The following is an 18,314-nucleotide window of genomic DNA, read 5'->3' as shown; positions in this document are numbered from 1 at the left end:
TTGGCCAACCCCATGCTTTCCTCGAGATCTGTGTGCCTCTTGGATTAGAGTCTCCAATTCTTTAATGGGAACATATTTGTTCCAAGTCTTCACTCTGTTCTCCATGATTGACTCCCCCTGCTTTGTATTGCTTGCAAGCTGCTGTTGTAAATTGAGTGGTGATAACCTTTTGACCAGAATTGAAATGTTAAGGACCAGCGAGCAGAGTTTTAAGTTGACACGGGCAAAATTTAAAGATGATATGCAGGGCAAGTATTTATTTACACAGAGGCTGGTGGGTATGTGGAACGCACTGCAGTGGAGGCAGATACGATAGTGGTGTTTAAGAAGCGTTTAGATGCACATGGGTAGGCAAGTAATGGAGGCATATAGGTCATGTGCAGACAGAGAAGATTAGCCTTACTTGGCAATATGTGTGACACAGACATTGTGGGCTGAAGGGCCTGTTTCCGTGCTGTACTGTTTTATGTTCTACTAGACCAAGTGGACCCATTGAGCCCAAGGCTCTCCTGCATTGGTGCAGCACCCTCCCCCTCCCTCCCTCTCTCCCTCCCTCCCTCCCTCCCTCCCTCCCTCCCTCCCTCCCTCCCTCCCTCCCTCCCTCCCTCCCTCCCTCCCTCCCTCCCTCCCTCCCTCCCTCCCTCCCTCCCTCCCTCCCTCCCTCCCTCCCTCCCTCCCTCCCTCCCTCCCTCCCTCCCTCCCTCCCTCCCTCCCTCCCTCCCTCCCTCCCTCCCCCTCCCACCCCCTTCTTGTCCCCACACTCCATCCCCCCCAACCCCCCCTTATCCTACCTCCCTCCCTCCCTCCCTAGGAGATAGATTTAAACTTTAAAATGTGAATAACTTAAAAAATATAACACCAATTTCAATGAAACTTCTTCCATTAGCACCAAAGGGATGACGGTGAGTAAGGTGGGCCTAAAATTGTCACGCTGTCATGTACCATTTTGGCTGTACATCAGGAACAAACAAACAAGAGTTTTAGTCTATAGATATTTACTCCTCAGTGTACTCTGATAATACTTCTACATCTCTCCCCGTCCTTGCACTGGTATCCCAGTTGGTGAAAATGCTGTTGAAATTCCCAATCACCAGTGCCTGGGCATCTTTGTATTTTAGGTCTCCTATGAAACCTGTATCTAGCAAAGTTCAGCAGCTTCTCCTCCCAACACTAAGACATGACCACTGCCATAAGCCCACATCTAACTGTGGCCCCAGTTCATTGTCTTTATTTCCAGAGGTGTACAGTACAGGAACAGGCCCTTCACCCACCTTGTCCACGCCGATCAAGTGGGTATAGTGGACTAGTCCCATTTGCCTGCATTTGGCCCAAAGCCCTCTAAGCTCTTCCTACTGGTATATCTGTCTACATGTCTTTTAAGGGCCTTTTTTGTATCCCCTTCCATAGCTTCCTCTGGCAGCTCATTCCAGATACTGACTACCCTCTGACTGAAAAGGTTGTCTCTGAGTCCCTCTTAAATATCTCCCGTCTCAGCATAAGACAACGGTATTGTCGGGGAAGAAATAGTGAGGGCTAATAACGTCTTCTTTCGTATGTCAACTACAACAATCAAAAGTGGCAATTGGTGTTTCAGAGACCGTAGTTGAAGCTTTGCTGCAAATTTAGCCAGTTCAGCAGAACTACCCAGGGTGGACAACGAGGTTATAAAGCAGCTCCCAACCCGGCTAATAACTAGTGAATAGGGATGTGGATTGTGTGAATGTTGTGTTGGGGAACTGCAGCCAAAGGCTAAAATTACAGAAATGGAATAGAGCAGTGATGACACCCATGTTTCAGGGAATGTATTGATTACTAGATCAAGTGGACCAGTTGGGCCCAAACCTCTCCTGCATTGGTGCAGCACCCCCCCCCTTCCCCAACCCCCCTCCCTCTCCCCCCCCTCTTCCCCCCTCCCTCTTCCCCCTCCCTCTTCACCCCCTCCCTCTCCCCCTCCCTCTTCCCCCCTCCCTCTTCCCCCTCCCTCTTCCCCCCTCCCTCTTCCCCCCTCCCTCTTCCCCCCTCCCTCTCCCCCCCCTCCCTCTTCCCCCTCCCTCTCCCCCCCTCCCTCTTCCCCCCTCCCTCTTCCCCCCCCCTCCCTCTTCCCCCTCCCTCTTCCCCTCTCCCTCATCCCCCCTCCCTCTTCCCCCCTCCCTCTCCCCTCCTTCTTCCCCCCCTCTTCCCCCCCTCTTCCCCCCTCTTCCCCTCCCTCTCCCCCCTCCCTCTCCCCCTCCCTCTCCCCCCTCCCTCTCCCCCTCCCTCTTTGCCCCTCCCTCTCCCCCTCCCTCTCCCCCTCCCTCTCCCCCCTCCCTCTCCCCCTCCCTCTCCCCCTCCCTCTCCCCCTCCCTCTCCCCCCTCCCTCTCCCCCCTCCCTCTCCCCCCCTCCCCCCCTCCCTCTCCCCCCTCCCTCACCCCCCCTCCCTCTTCCCCCCTCCCTCTTCCCCCCTCCCTCTTCCCCCCCTCCCTCTTCCCCCCTCCCTCTTCCCCCCTCCCTCTTCCCCCCCTCCCTCTTCCCCCCTCCCTCTCCCCCTCCCTCTTCCCCCCTCCCTCTTCCCCCCTCCCTCTTCCCCCCCTCCCTCTTCCCCCCTCCCTCTTCCCCCCCTCCCTCTTCCCCCCCTCCCTCTTCCCCCCTCCCTCTTCCCCCCCTCCCTCTTCCCCCCTCCCTCTTCCCCCCCTCCCTCTTCCCCCTCCCTCTCCCCCTCCCTCCCCCTCTCACCCTCCCTCTTCCCCTCCCTCTTCCCCCCTCCCTCTTCCCCCCTCTTCCCCCACTCCCCCTCCCCCCTCCTTCCCCCCTCCCTCTTCCCCCTCCCTCTTCACCTCTCCCCCTCCCTCTCCCCCTCCCTCTTCCCCCCTCCCTCTTCCCCCCTCTTCCCCCACTCCCCCTCCCCCCTCCTTCCCCCTCCCTCTTCCCCCTCCCTCTTCACCTCTCCCCCTCCCTCTCACCCTCCCTCCCCCTCTCACCCTCCCTCTCCCTCTCCCCCTCCCTCTCCCCCTCCCTCTCCCCCCTCCCTCTCCCCCTCCCTCTCCCCCTCCCTCTCCCCCCCTCACTCTCCCTCTCCCCCTCCCTCTTCCCCTCTCCCCCTCTCCCCCTCCCTCTCCCCCCTCCCTCTTACCCTCCCTCTACCTTCCCCCCTCCCTATCCCCCATCCCTCTCCCCCCTTCCACTCCCCCTCCCTCTCCCCCCTCCCTCCCCCTCCCTCTCCCCCTCCCTCTCCCCCTCCCTCTCCACCCTTCCTCTCCCTCCCCTCTTCCACACTCCCTCTCCAACCCTCCCTCTCCCCCTCCCTCTCCCCCCCTCTTCCCCCCTCTTCCCCCCTCCCTCTCCCTCTTCTCCCCCTTCCTCTCCCCCTCCCTCTCCCCATCCCTCTCCCCTCCCTCTCCCCCTCCCTCTTCCCCCTCCCCTTCCCACTTCCCTCTTCCGCCCTCCCCCTCCCCCCTCCCCCTCCCTCTCCCCCCTCCCTCTCCCCCCCTCTTCCCCCCTCCCTCTCCCCCCACCCTCTCACCCTCCCCCTCCCTCTCCCCCCCCTCCCCCTCCCCCTCCCTCTCCCCCCTCCCTCTCCCCCCTCCCTCTCCCCCTCCCTCTCCCCCTCCCTCTCCCCCCTCCCTCCCCCCTCCCTCTCCCCCTCCCTCTCCCCCCTCCCTCTCCCCCTCCCTCTCCCCCCCTCCCTCTCCCCCTCCCTCTCCCCCCTCCCTCTCCCCCCCTCCCTCTCCCCCTCCCTCTCCCCCTCCCTCTCCCCCTCCCTCTCCCCCTCCCTCTCCCCCTCCCTCTCCCCCTCCCTCTCCCCCTCCCTCTCCAACCCTCCCTCTCCCCCTCCCTCTCCCCCTCCCTCTCCCTCCTCCCTCTTCCCCCCCTCTTCCACACTCGCTCTCCCTCCTCCCTCTCCCCCCTCCCTCCCCCCTCCCTCCCCCCCTCCCTCTCCCCCTCCCTCTCCCCCCTCCCTCCCCCTCCCTCTCCCCCTCCCTCTCCAACCCTCCCTCTCCCCCTCCCTCTCCCTCCTCCCTCTTCCCCCCCTCTTCCACACTCGCTCTCCCTCCTCCCTCTCCCTCCCCTCTTCGCCACTCCCTCTCCCCCTCACTCTCCCTCCTCCCTCTTCCCCTCCCTCTTCCCTTTCCCTCTCCCTCTCCATCTTCCCCTCTCCCTCCCCCCCTCCCTCTCCCCCCCTCCCCTCCCCCCTCTCCCCCTCCCTCCCCCCCTCCATTTCCCCCCTCCCTCTCCCCCTCCCTTTCACCCTTCCTCTCCTTTCCCCCTCCCTATCCCCCCTCCCTCTCCCCTCCCTCTTCCCCACCCCCTCTTCCCCCTCCCTATCCCCCCTCCCTCTTCCCCCCTCCCTCTCCCCCCTCCCTCTCCCCCTCCCTCTCCCCCTCCCGCTCCCCCCCTCTCCCCCCTCCCTCTCCCTTTCCACCCCCTCCCTATCCCCCCTCCCTATCCCCCCTCCCTCTCCCCCTCCCTATCCCCCTCCCTCTCCCCCCTCCCTCTCCCCCTCCCGCTCCCCCCCTCCCTTTCCCCACCCCCTCTTCCCCCTCCCTCTCCCCCCTCCCTCTCCCCCTCCCTTTCACCCTCCCTCTCCCTTTCCACCCCCTCCCTATCCCCCCTCCCTCTTCCCCCTCCCTCTTCCCCCTCCCTTTCCCCCCTCCCACCCTCCCCCTCCCTCTCCCCCTCCCTATCCCCCTCCCTCTCCCCCCTCCCTCTCCCCCTCCCGCTCCCCCCCTCTCCCCCCTCCCTTTTCCCCCCTCCCTCCCCCCCTCCATCTCCCCCTCCCTCTCCCCCTCCCGCTCCCCCCCTCTCCCCCTCCCTTTTCCCCCCTCCCTCCCCCCCTCCATCTCCCCCTCCCTCTCCCCCCTCCCTCTCCCCCCTCCCTCTCCCCCCTCCCTCTCCCCCCCTCCATCTCCCCCCTTCCATCTTCTCCTCCCTCTTACCCCCCTCCCTCTCCCCCTCCCTCTTCCCCCCTCTTCCCCACTCCCTCTTCCCACTCCCTCCCCGCCTCTTCCACTCCATCTTCCCCCCATCGCTCAACCCCCCCGTCCCTCTCCCCCTCCCTCTTCCCTCCCTCCCTCCCTCTTCCCCACCCTCTCCCCCTCCCTCTTCCCCCTCCCTCTCCCCCTCCCTCTTCTCCCCCTCCCTCTTCCCCCTCCCTCTCCCCCTCCCTCTTCTCCCACTCCGTCTCCCCCCTCCCCCTTCCCCCCTCCCTCTTCCCCCCTCCCTCTTCTCACCCCTCCCTCTCCCCCCTTCCTCTCCCCCCTCATTCTCCCCCTCCCTCTTCCCCCCTCCCTCTCCCCCCCTCCCTCTTCCCCCCTCCCTATTCCCCCTTCCTCTCCCCCCTCCCTCTCCCCCACTCCCTCTTCCCCCCTCCCTCTCCCCCCTCCCTCTCCCCCACTCCCTCTTCCCCCCTCCCTCTCCCCCTCCCTCTCCCCCTCCCTCCCCCCTCCCTCTCCCCCTCCCTCTTCCCCCTCCCTCTCCCTCTCCCCCCTCCCTCTCCCCCTCCCTCTCCCCCTCCCTCTCCCCCTCCCTCTCCCCCTCCCTCTCCCTCCTCCCTCTGCCCCCTCCCTCTTCCCCTCTCCCCTCCCTCTCCCTCTCCCTCTTCCCCCTCCATCTTCCCCCCTCCCTCCCCCTCCTTCTCCCCCTCCCTCTCCCCCTCCCTCTCCACCTCCCTCTCCCCCTCCCTCTCCCCCTCCCTCTTCCCCCCTCCCTCTTCCCCCTCCCTCTTCCCCCTCCCTCTCCCCCCTCCCTCACCCCCTCCCTCCCCCTCCCTCTCCCCTCCCTCTTCCCTCCCTCCCTCTTCCCCCCTCCCTCTTCCCTCCCTCCCTCTTCCCCCCTCCCTCTCCCCCTCTTCCCCTCCCTCTTCCCCCTCCCTCTTCCCCCTCCCTCTTCACCCCCCTCCCTCTCCCCCTCCCTCCCCCCCTCTTCTCCCCCCTCCCTCTCCCCCCTCCCTCCCCCCTTCCTCTCCCCCTCCCTCCCCCCCTCTTCTCCCCCCTCCCTCTCCCCCCTCCCTCCCCCCTTCCCCCTCCCCCTCCCTCCCCCCCTCTTCTCCCCCCTCCCTCTCCCCCTTCCTCTCCCCCTTCCTCTTCCCCCTGGCCCCTTTTTGCCCTTCTGATATCCTTTTAAATGTTCTCCTTAGTCCTTAAAACTCCTCCAGGGATGCACTTGATCCCAGCTGCCTATACATGCCCCGTGCCTCCTTCTTAATCTTGACCAAAGCCTCAATTTCCCTCATACACCAAGTTTCCTTATGTTTGCCTGCCTTGCCCTGTGTGAAAGAAAATAAGTTGCAGGGCTGAAGGGAACTAATGAGGGAGGAATGGAAATGATGGGGTTCCTGCAGCAGGAGCTGGCATCATCCAGTTGGGCCCATTGGTCTCCCCCAGTCCATTTTTCACTATAATGTGTGAGGCAGTGAAAGCAAGATGGAGGAATCATTTATGTGTTCATTTGGTTGACCTTTATACTGGCTAGAGGGAATAACTTGGAATGCTTGGTTCTTCCACACAGAGTGGTGAATGTGCAGCCAGAGAGGGTGGTAGAATCAGAACCAATCATGGGAATTATGATTCATTTACACAGATATGTGAACAGGCAAGACACAGAAGGATATGGACCTATTGTAGGCATTTGCGATTAGTCCAGATGGCCAAAAGGCTGGAATGAAATATTACGTGACAATACCAAACATAAACCAAATCTGATATGTTCGTTGTGGGACTCGTTTCTGTGCTGCTTTTTATCACTGGCTCTAAATCAGAGGTTGTTGTTGCTCCTGTGTTGTTGGATGTGGCTGGGGTTTGAGTGAACTTAGCTCAGTCTTACTTTAACGCTGATCATCAACATGTCCCACAATAGACAATAGACAATAGACAATAGGTGCAGGAGTAGGCCATTCAGCCCTTCGAGCCAGCACCGCCATTCAATGCGATCATGGCTGATCACTCTCAATCAGTACCCCGTTCCTGCCTTCTCCCCATACCCCCTCACTCCGCTATCCTTAAGAGCTCTATCCAGCTCTCTCTTGAAAGCATCCAACGAACTGGCCTCCACTGCCTTCTGAGGCAGAGAATTCCACACCTTCACCACTCTCTGACTGAAAAAGTTCTTCCTCATCTCAGATGCAGACTCCACCCTTGGTGATCCGTGTGTAACCCACACCATCCTGGATCAGCCCTGGAGGAGCTCGGATTGTCTTGAAACTCGATGCAGTGGCCGATGGATGGATGATGGAAATCTGAAGGAAGGGTGGTACAGATTTAGCAGGTAAACTGATCACACGTGAGAATGTGTCGGAGTTAGTGCTGGAGCTTGCATCTACAAGGATCCCAGTTCGATCCTGACATCTGCACTTTCTGTGTGGATTTGCATGGTCTTCCCTGGGTGGGTTTCCCCCTGGTGCTCCCGCATCCCAAATATATGCTGGTAGATGAACTGGTCCTGTGAACTCCCACTCGTGGAGGCAAGTGGCAAAATAATCAATGGAGTATTCACGGGCAGGTGAGAGGGAATAAGTTGCAGTGCTACAGGGAAATTAGGAGAGGGGGCAGAGGGCTGAGGAATCACTTTCCTGAGGGCTAGTATGATTGTGATGGGCTGAATAGCAACCTACTGTCATATATCAAGTAACTGAAAGGGAATAAGGCGTTAGATTGATAGTATCAACCCCCATTCTGGGACAGTGAGTGGAGTACAGGGAAAGGAAACTCCAACATTCTGGAGGAAGGAAAGAGAGATTTTGGAGAGGGCAAAAAAGGGTTTCCTGGCACTGGACCAATATTGGACGGTGCGATGGTGTAGACCCCAGTCGCTAATCTTTCCCTCAGTCGGGGGCTGACTCTCTGCTTGTTGTTCCAGTTATGACAACGTGAAGATTCCCGAGAGTGTTGTTCCATTCCATCACTGCTCTACGTGGAGTCCCGGCTGGTTAAATGGTAGGTGGACAAGAATGTACAACTGATGCACTCTGTTACTTTAGCAAATGTCAGAGTGATGATCCAGATCTGTACAGCTCTACAGATAAAATAGAATAATAAAAAATACAATGTATTAATAAGCGCAACACTTGGTAACTGTAACAGAGCAAATACCAAAGTCTGTAGAGCAACCAAAGACACAGTCAATGGAAGATCATGGATGGTGAGGTTAGTGTTGTGAAGTGTTCAAGAGCCTGATAATTGCTGGGATAAGCTGTTCTTGAACCTGGAGGTCACAGTTTTCAGGCTCCTGCACCTTCCCGATGGCAGCAGTGAGATGAGAGTGTGGCCAGGGTACGGTCTCATCAACATTGCACAGCTATAACAAGACTTCTCTGCTTTAAGTGAATCACATTTACTTTTTGCAAAGCCTGATTATGTTTATTTTAATATTCTGATTTTATTTTAATAGTGTTTGTATATTTTCAATGTTAATGTCTCTAAATATGTGTGGAAGACTTTGCGCTGTTTAATGGCCAATCAGCCTGAGGCTGAGGCAGGTCAGGGGTGGGTCTGTGTGTGTCCATTCAAGGGCCCAGTGACCCACAGGGTCTCAGGGAGCAGGTGCTGCTGTGGGGAGTGTGGGGGGGGGGGAGGGTGATGGCAGCAGCTCACTGCTGACTGAGGCAGGTCAGGGTGGGTCTGTGTGTCCATTCAAGGGCCCAGTGACCCACAGGGTCTCAGGGAGCAGGTGCTGCTGTGGGGAGTGTGGGAGGGGAGGCTGAGAGCAGCAGCTCACTGCTGACTGAGGCAGGTCAGACCATGGGTTGTGATCGCTGCGTGACACTGGCTCCAGATTCATTTTCCTCACTCCACTGTGGGACCGGGTATATTTTACAATGTTTATAAACTCATTCCAGGTTCCCATCCCACGAAGCAAGAAGGGGAGGTGAAAAGGGAAGTCTGTTTTAACTGGTTTAACAACAATTATAACCCAGATACCTGCCTCAAACGTCAGGAGATCACGATTAAAAACTGTGACAGTTATTTTGTGTATTATCTGAAGCCGACACCCACATCTAATAGTGTGTATTGTGCAGGTATGTTGTTCTCCATGTTGATAAAGTATTGATGGGGGTGTACAGAGTGTGTATGGACCGAACCGGGAGCGGGGAATTCTGGGACGTCCTGAATCATCAGCACACAAACAGGGCTGAATATTCCAGTCCATGACAGTTCTCACATCACTGAGATCTCCCTCTCCCCCAGTCTGATCACGATGCTGTGCCTGAGCCTCACCACCTTGGACTGACATGTGACATCCACCCTGTGAATGTACTGTGACCCACCCCCCTCCCCCACTCCCTATCACCCTTCCTATCACTGACATGTGACCCGTCTACCATCCGATGCACATGCTCCATCTGGAACACACGCAATAACTCCTGTCCACTCACCGCACCAAGTACACTTGTCCCCAACTTGCCCGTTTGCCATGGTCACACCTCCCAACCCCCAGTACTATTGCCCACCAACCCCATCTGGTGAAAGGCCCATCTACCATGGTCACCTACACCACACCTGCTGAAATGCCCGTGTACAATGGTCACCCACCCCCCACCTGGTGATGCCATGGTCATCCACTCCCCAACTGGTGAAATGCCCGTCTACCATGGTCACTCATCTCCCACCTGGTGAAATGCCCGTCTACCATGGTCACCCCACCCTTGGTACTGTTTCCCATCCACCCCCCACCTGGTGAAATACCCGTCTACCGTGGTCACCCCTCCCCTGGCCTCACATGGAACCACACATCCCACATACACACACTTGGTCCGAGGTTGATGACTGAACCTGAGCAGAAAGTCTCAGGCAGAGAAGCTGGCTCATGACAAACTGCCCCCACCATTCGACCATGGAGCACCAATCTGAGCTGCCTTCTCCTGTGCCCTGATTTGTCCCAGATCCTTGGGCTGACAGATCCTTTCATTGTGAGTGAAAACACTGTCACTTGGGACGGGGTGTTTCCTCTTCTCCACGGGACATATCCGTTCTCGCAAGGTCCCAACTGGCCCAACCCTTCCTGGCCGCCTTGACATTCTCCTGGTCATACCACCTCTCCGAAAGTCCACCCCACTCCATCCCAGCCAACCCACCTCCTCCTCTCCCAACCGTCCCACTTTTCCCATTCAGGCCACACGCTTCCCCCCACCGTCATCAATGGAAGTGGGCTTGGATGTATCAGAGACTGGGAGACGGCAGGTGGACATGATACCAACATTGATCATCATCCTGCTTCCATCCACAGACTCCACACGCAGTGATCCGTGTGTCAAACACACCGTCCTGGATCAGCCCTGGAGGAGCACGGGTTGTTCCAACACTCAGTGCACAAATGGCCAATGGAAGTCTGATAAACTCCTTGTCGAAGGATGGTACAGATTCAACAGGTAATGTGAGGAAATCATTCTGTCAAACCAGTCGGTGTGGGGGAGGAGTGAGGGAATGGAATATGATGGAAGATCAGGCCATCAGTCATCACCGTGGGGGCAATGGGTAAAAACTGGGATGGGAATTATCTGTGCAAAGTCTGTACAATGAATAAAATGGAGATTATCTGGCTTTGGGAATATCGACAGAGGACAAGGTTTGGACAGATTGGGCACCACTTCCCGATCTCAGTAAATAAAAAACCCGTTCAGGGGCTGACTCTCTGATTGTTGTTTCAGCTCCGGCGGACGGAAGATTCCGGAGACTGCTGTTCCAGCGCATCACTGCTCCGGGAAGAGCCCAGGCTGGTTAAGCGGTAGGGTCAGAATATGCAACTTTGGGTCTTAGCTCTTTTGGGAGAGGGTCAGACTGATGAATGATGTCAAATCAGAGGGCCCCTCACATGCACACTGTACCCAAGCTGTCTGCCATATTCCCTCAGATATGGATCATTGCACAGTCTGGCTGTGGAGCTCCAGCTCCCTGCGTTTCCCAGTAACGGGCTGTTGATCTGAATTTTAGTTTAGTTTAGCTTATTGTCACGTTTACCGATGTCCAATGAATAGCTTTTTGTTGCGTGCTAACCAGCCGGCAGAAGGACTCTACATGATTTCAATCGGCAGATACAATATGAAGGGAGCAACGTATAGTAACATAGAAACATAGAAAATAGGTGCAGGAGGAGGCCATTCAGCCCTTCGAGCCAGCACCGCCATTCATTGTGATCATAGCTGATCATCCACATTCAGTAACCCGTGCCTGCCTTCTCCCCATATCCTTTGATTCCACTAACCCCGAGAGCTCTATCTAACTCTCTCTTAAATCCATCCAGTGATTTGGCCTCCACTGCCCTCTGTGGCAGAGAATTCCACAAATTCACAACTCTCTGGGTGAAAAAGTTCCTTCTCACCTCAGTTTTAAATGGCCTCCCCTTTATTCTAAGACTGTGGCCCCTGGTTCTGGACTTTCGCAACATTTCATACTTATTTTTCATATTTCAGATACAGCGCAGAAACAGGCCTTTTCGGCCCACCAAGTCCACACCGCCCAGCGATCCCTGCACATTAACACTATCCTACACACACACTAGGGACAGTTTTTACATTTTACCCAGTCAATTAACCTACATACCTACATTGGGAACATTTTTCCTGCATCTAGCTGGTCCAGTCCTTTTATAATTTTATATGTTTCTACAAGATCCCCTCTCATCTTTCTAAACTCCAGTGAATACAAGCCTAGTCTTTTCAATCTTTCCTCATATGACAGTCCCGCCATCCCAGGATCAATCTCGTGAACCTACGCTGCACTGCCTCAATTACAAGGATATCCTTCCTCAAATTAGGAGACCAAAACTGTACACAATACTCCAGATGTGGTTTTACTAGGGCCCTGTACAACTGTAGAAGAACCTCTTTACTCCTGTACTGAAATCCTCTCGTTATGAAATCCTTTCTGCACTGCCTGCTGTACCTGCACGCCAACTTTCAGTGACTGATGTACAAGGACACCCAGGTCTCGCTGCACTTCCCCCTTACCTAACCTGACACCATTGAGATAATAATCTGCCTCCTTGTTTTTGCCGCCAAAGTGGACAACCTCACATTTATCTACATTGTACTGCATCTGCCACGCATCTCCCCACTCACTCAACCTGTCCAGGTCACCCTGCAACCTCCTAACATCCTCTTCGCAGTTCACACTGCCACCCAGCTTTGTGTCATCTGCAAACCTGCTAGTGTTACTTCTAATTCCTTCATCCAAATCATGAATATATGTGGTGAATAGTTGCGGCCCCAACACCGAGCCTTGCGGCACCCCACTCGCCACTTCCTGCCATTCTGAAAATGACCCGGTTACTCCTACTCTTTGCTTCCTGTCTGCCAACCAATAGTGCAAGATAAAGTTTAGCAACTTCCGATTGAAGGTAGTCTGAGGGTCCCCAATGAGGTGGATAACAGATCTGGACGGCAATCTAGTTATTGATAGGATGGGTCAGTTGCCTGATAACAGCTAGGAGGAAAAATTCCCTGAATCTGGTGGCGTGCATTTTCACACCTTTGCACTCATGGAAGATGGGAGAGGAGAGTAGCAGGGATCTCTGGGGGTGAGGCTCCCCTTCAATGTGTTGGTGGTCTTGTGGAGTTGGCGTGAGGTATAAATGGTGTCAATTGAAGGGAGATTGGTTTGTGGGATTGTCTGGGCTTCATTCACAATTCTCTCCAATGTTTTTAGTTCTGAATTGTTTGATTGTTTTTTATGATTAATTTTCAGAGCTTTGATTTTGTTGTATGTTACTTGTAATTCATGCGCTTTATACAATCTAAGTCATTTGGTAAATAGGAATAGCTGAGCTGTGGCATCTTGCACAGCATGGACGAGTTGGGCCGAAGGGCCTGATTCCGTCCTGTATGTATGATTGGGGGGCTGCCATTACCTATAGTTGTCGGTACCTGACAGTTGTATATGTAGCACAGTGTATCACAAAGACCAGTCTCCCCACTAATTGATTTCATCTACACCATGTTGCCTCGGAAAGCAAAGAGTGGGGATAAATGGGTTCCTTTCGGAATGGCAGGCAGTGACCAGTGGGGTACCGCAAGGTTCGGTGCTGGGACCCCAGCTATTTACGATATACATTAATGACTTAGACCAAGGGATTAAAAGTACCATTAGCAAACTTGCAGATGATACTAAGCTGGGGGGTAGTGTGAACTGTGAGGAAGATGCAATAAGGCTGCAGGGTGACTTGGACAGGTTGTGTGAGTGGGCGGATACATGGCAGATGCAGTTTAATGTAGATAAGTGTGAGGTTATTCACTTTGGAAGTAAGAATAGAAAGGCAGATTATTATCTGAATGGTGTCAAGTTAGGAGGAGGGGGAGTTCAACGAGATCTGGGTGTCCTAGTGCATCAGTCAATGAAAGGAAGCATGCAGGTACAGCAGGCAGTGAAGAAAGCCAATGGAATGTTGGCCTTCATAACAAGAGGAGTTGAGTATAGGAGCAAAGAGGTCCTTCTACAGTTGTACCGGGCCCTGGTGAGACCGCACCTGGAGTACTGTGTGCAGTTTTGGTCTTCAAATTTGAGGAAGGATATTCTTGCTATGGAGGGCGTGCAGCGTAGGTTCACTAGGTTAATTCCCGGAATGGCGGGACTGTCGTATGTTGAAAGGCTGGAGCGATTGGGCTTGTATACACTGGAATTTAGAAGGATGAGGGGGGATCTTATTGAAACATATAAGATAATTAGGGGATTGGACACATTAGAGGCAGGAAACATGTTCCCAATGTTGGGGGAGTCCAGAACAAGGGGCCACAGTTTAAGAATAAGGGGTAGGCCATTTAGAACGGAGATGAGGAAGAACTTTTTCAGTCAGAGAGTGGTGAAGGTGTGGAATTCTCTGCCTCAGAAGGCAGTGGAGGCCAGTTCGTTGGATGCTTTCAAGAGAGAGCTGGATAGAGCTCTTAAGGATAGCGGAGTGAGGGGGTATGGGGAGAAGGCAGGAACGGGGTACTGATTGAGAGTGATCAGCCATGATCGCATTGAATGGCGGTGCTGGCTCGAAGGGCTGAATGGCCTCCTCCTGCACCTATTGTCTATTGTCTATTGTCTATTGTCTATAAGATAATGAAAGTATTGTTCCACGCCGGTCATTCCACCTTCTCCTTGTTGGGCAGAAGGTACAGAAGCTTGAAAGCACGCACCATCAGACTCGGGGACAGCTGTTGTCTCTGTTATCAGGCTTCTGAACTGTTCTTCAGTAACCCAGGGTATTGTCCGATTTGCCTCAACCCTATTGCTGAGATTGAACTTTGTCTCTTGAACTGCTGCGTTACAATGCTGAGAACATTATTTTGCACTCAGTATCTACCCTTTGCTCTGTCTTTTGTACTTTAGTTTGAGTTGATTGTTTTTATGGATAGCATTATCCGGTCTGATTGGATGGAATGCAAGCCAAAGTTTTTCACTGTACCACTGTACAGATGACAACATTCAACCTAAATCTAAACTGAAACAAATCAGGGGCAAGTCCTGTTCCATTCAGGAGAATCACAGGCCACACCAATGGGAGCCTGTTTTCGGCAGGAATTGATAATATTTAATTTAATACCACGGCACCAAAAAATTGAGCATTGAATATATCCCAAACGGAATATTGGTTGAAAGAGAGCATGAACTCAGGCCCTTCGTCCCACTGTCTACACCGATTATCGGTCACCCATTCACACTAGTTCTATGTTATCCCACTTCCGTATTTACTCCCTACACATTAGGCGCAATTTGCCGAGGACATTTAACCTACAAATCCACTCGTCTTTATGTTAAGTCAAGTCCAGTTTATTTGTCACATACATATACAAGATGTGTGGTGAAATGAAAGTGGCAACGCCTGCGGATTGTGCCAAACTACAAAACAGAATAGAGGAAAAAAATTAACACAAAAAATAAATTAAATTAGTCCCTGGTGATATGAGAGTTAAAGTCCTGATGGCCTGTGGGAAGAAATTCCGTCTCATCCTCTCCGTTTTCACAGCGTGACAGCGGAGGCGTTTGCCTGAACGTTGCAGCTGGAACAGTCCGTTGCTGAGGTGTCAGGGGTCCCCCATAATATTGCTGGCTCTGGATCTGCACCTCCTGATGTTTAGGTCCTGCAGGGGGGCGAGTGTAGTTCCCATGGTGCGTGTAGTCCAGCCGAACGCACCACTCTCCGCAGGGCCTTCCTGTCCTGGGCAGAGCTGTTCCCAAACCAGACTGTGATGTTGCCGGACAGGATGCTCTCTACAGCCCCAGAGTAGAAGCACTGAAGGATCCTCAGAGAGACTAAATTTCCTCAACTGTCTGAGGTGGTAAAGGCACTGCCTTGCCTTACCCACCAGTGCGGCAATGTGTGTTGTCCATGTCAGATCCTCTGTGATGTGGACTCCCAGGTATTTAAAGCTGCTCACCCTATCCATAGTAATCCCATTTATCTCCAGTGGCGTGTACGTCCTCGGATGTTCAGCCCTTCTAAAGTCCACAATCAGCTCCTTTGTTTTAGTGACATTCAAGAGGAGGCTGTTGTCCTGACACCAGAGTGCCAGATCAGCCACCTCCTCCCGGTAGGCCTTCTCATCATTATCGGAGATCCGGCCCACCACCACAGTGTCATCAGAAAACTTGATGATGGAGTTGGAGCTGAACCTGGCCACACAGTTATGTATGTACAGGGAGTACAGTAGGGGGCTAAGGACGCAACCCTGGGGGATCCTGTGTTCAGGGTGAGGGGGGTAGAAGTATGTCTCCCAATCTTGACCACTTGGGGCCTGGCGGTGAGAATGTCCAGGACCCAGGCATACAGGGGAGTGTTAAGCCCCATTTCCAGCAGCTTCTCAGCAAGTCTGGTGGGGACTATTGTGTTGAAAGCTGAACTGAAATCAATGAACAGCATTCTCACATAGCCCCCTTCTGGCTGTATGGGAACTACACTCGCCCACCTGCAGGACCTATGCGAGGGAACATGAGCAGCCAGGGGGGGAATCAACACGGTCTCAGGGAGAAGGTGCAAACTCAACTCAGACAGCACCCAAGGTCAGGTACAAATTGGGATCTCTGGTGCAGTGAGGCGGAAGCTCTACTAACCACCACTGTAGCCTTCAATGTTCATAAATAGCTATATGGCCCTGAGCTGTAGGTTCGTCAGCTGCTAATGCATATCCAAGCTGGCGTTTCCCATCAAACCCAGGATCTACAGGACCAGTTCCTGTGGATTGGAGGATAGCAAATGTTATCCCACTTTTTAAGAAAGGAGGGAGAGAGAAAACGGGTAATTATAGACCAGTTAGTCTGACATCAGTGGTGGGGAAGATGCTGGAGTCAATTATAAAAGACGAAATTGCTGAGCATTTGGATAGCAGTAACGGGATCATTCCGAGTCAGCATGGATTTACGAAGGGGAAATCATGCTTGACAAATCTACTGGAATTTTTTGAGGATGTAACTAGGAAAATTGACAAGGGAGAGTCAGTGGATGTGGTGTACCTCGACTTTCAGAAAGCCTTCGACAAGGTCCCACATAGGAGATTAGTGGGCAAAATTAGGGCACATGGTATTGGGGGTAGGGTACTGACATGGATAGAAAATTGGTTGACAGACAGAAAGCAAAGAGTGGGGATAAATGGGTCCCTTTCGGAATGGCAGGCAGTGACCAGTGGGGTACCGCAAGGTTCGGTGCTGGGACCCCAGCTATTTACGATGTACATTAATGACTTAGACGAAGGGATTAAAAGTACCATTAGCAAATTTGCAGATGATACTAAGTTGGGGGGTAGTGTGAATTGTGAGGAAGATGCAATAAGGCTGCAGGGTGACTTGGACAGGTTGTGTGAGTGGGCGGATACATGGCAGATGCAGTTTAATGTAGATAAGTGTGAGGTTATTCACTTTGGAAGTAAGAATAGAAAGGCAGATTATTATCTGAATGGTGTCAAGTTAGGAGGAGGGGGGGTTCAACGAGATCTGGGTGTCCTAGTGCATCAGTCAATGAAAGGAAGCATGCAGGTACAGCAGGCAGTGAAGAAAGCCAATGGAATGTTGGCCTTCATAACAAGAGGAGTTGAGTATAGGAGCAAAGAGGTCCTTCTACAGTTGTACCGGGCCCTGGTGAGACCGCACCTGGAGTACTGTGTGCAGTTTTGGTCTCCAAATTTGAGGAAGGATGTTCTTGCTATGGAGGGCGTGCAGCGTAGGTTCACTGGGTTAATTCCCGGAATGGCGGGACTGTCGTATGTTGAAAGGCTGGAGCGATTGGGCTTGTATACACTGGAATTTAGAAGGATGAGGGGGGATATTATTGAAACATATAAGATAATTAGAGGATTGGACACATTAGAGGCAGATAACATGTTCCCAATGTTGGGGGAGTCCAGAACAAGGGGCCACAGTTTAAGAATAAGGGGTAGGCCATTTAGAACGGAGATGAGGAAGAACTTTTTCAGTCAGAGGGTGGTGAAGGTGTGGAATTCTCTGCCTCAGAAGGCAGTGGAGGCCAGTTCGTTGGATGCTTTCAAGAGAGAGCTGGATAGAGCTCTTAAGGATAGCGGAGTGAGGGGGTATGGGGAGAAGGCAGGAACGGGGTACTGATTGAGAATGATCAGCCATGATCGCATTGAATGGCGGTGCTGGCTCGAAGGGCTGAATGGCCTCCTCCTGCACCTATTGTCTATTGTCTATTGTCTATTGTCTATTGACCTCATCACCAGGAACTGGTCTCAGGGGGCAGGTGCTGCTGTGTGGAGTGTGGGTAGGTGTCAGGGGGCAGGTGCTGCTGTGTGGAGTGTGGGTAGGTGTCAGGGGGCAGGTGCTGCTGTGTGGAGTGTATGTGGGGAGGGTGAGAATAGCAGAATAATTGCATTACACTGGCTCCAGATTCACATTCCCCACCACTGTGGGACCGGGTGTGTTTTACAATGTTTATAAACCTGATTCCAGGTTCCCATCCCAGAGCGGGAGACGGTGAGGTGACCAGGATGATTTGTTTCAACGGATCGGGAGACTCCGGGGATGGAGACGCCAGTACTGGAGACTCCGGGCTTGGTAAAGGGTGCAGCAACAATCTGGATATCAAGGTTAAGAACTGCAGCAGTTACTTTGTGTATCAGCTGAAGCCAACAGCCAGCGACGAGACTGTGTATTGTACAGGTACGTGGCCCCTTCTGTATTGACAAGAGATAGGTGGGGTTGTGTGTAAAGTTTGGACTGTCCCGAGTTACTAATACACACAGGGCGGCACGGTGGCGCAGCGGTAGAGTTGCTGCTTTACAGCGAATGCAGCGCCGGAGACTCAGGTTCGATCCTGACTACGGGTGCTGCACTGTAAGGAGTTTGTACGTTCTCCCCGTGACCTGCGTGGGTTTTCTCCCAGATCTTCGGTTTCCTCCCACACTCCAAAGACG

Source organism: Rhinoraja longicauda, chromosome 19 (genome assembly GCF_053455715.1).
Source record: "Rhinoraja longicauda isolate Sanriku21f chromosome 19, sRhiLon1.1, whole genome shotgun sequence".
Taxonomy (NCBI): Eukaryota; Metazoa; Chordata; class Chondrichthyes; order Rajiformes; family Arhynchobatidae; genus Rhinoraja; species Rhinoraja longicauda.
This window is presented reverse-complemented; position numbering follows the sequence as displayed.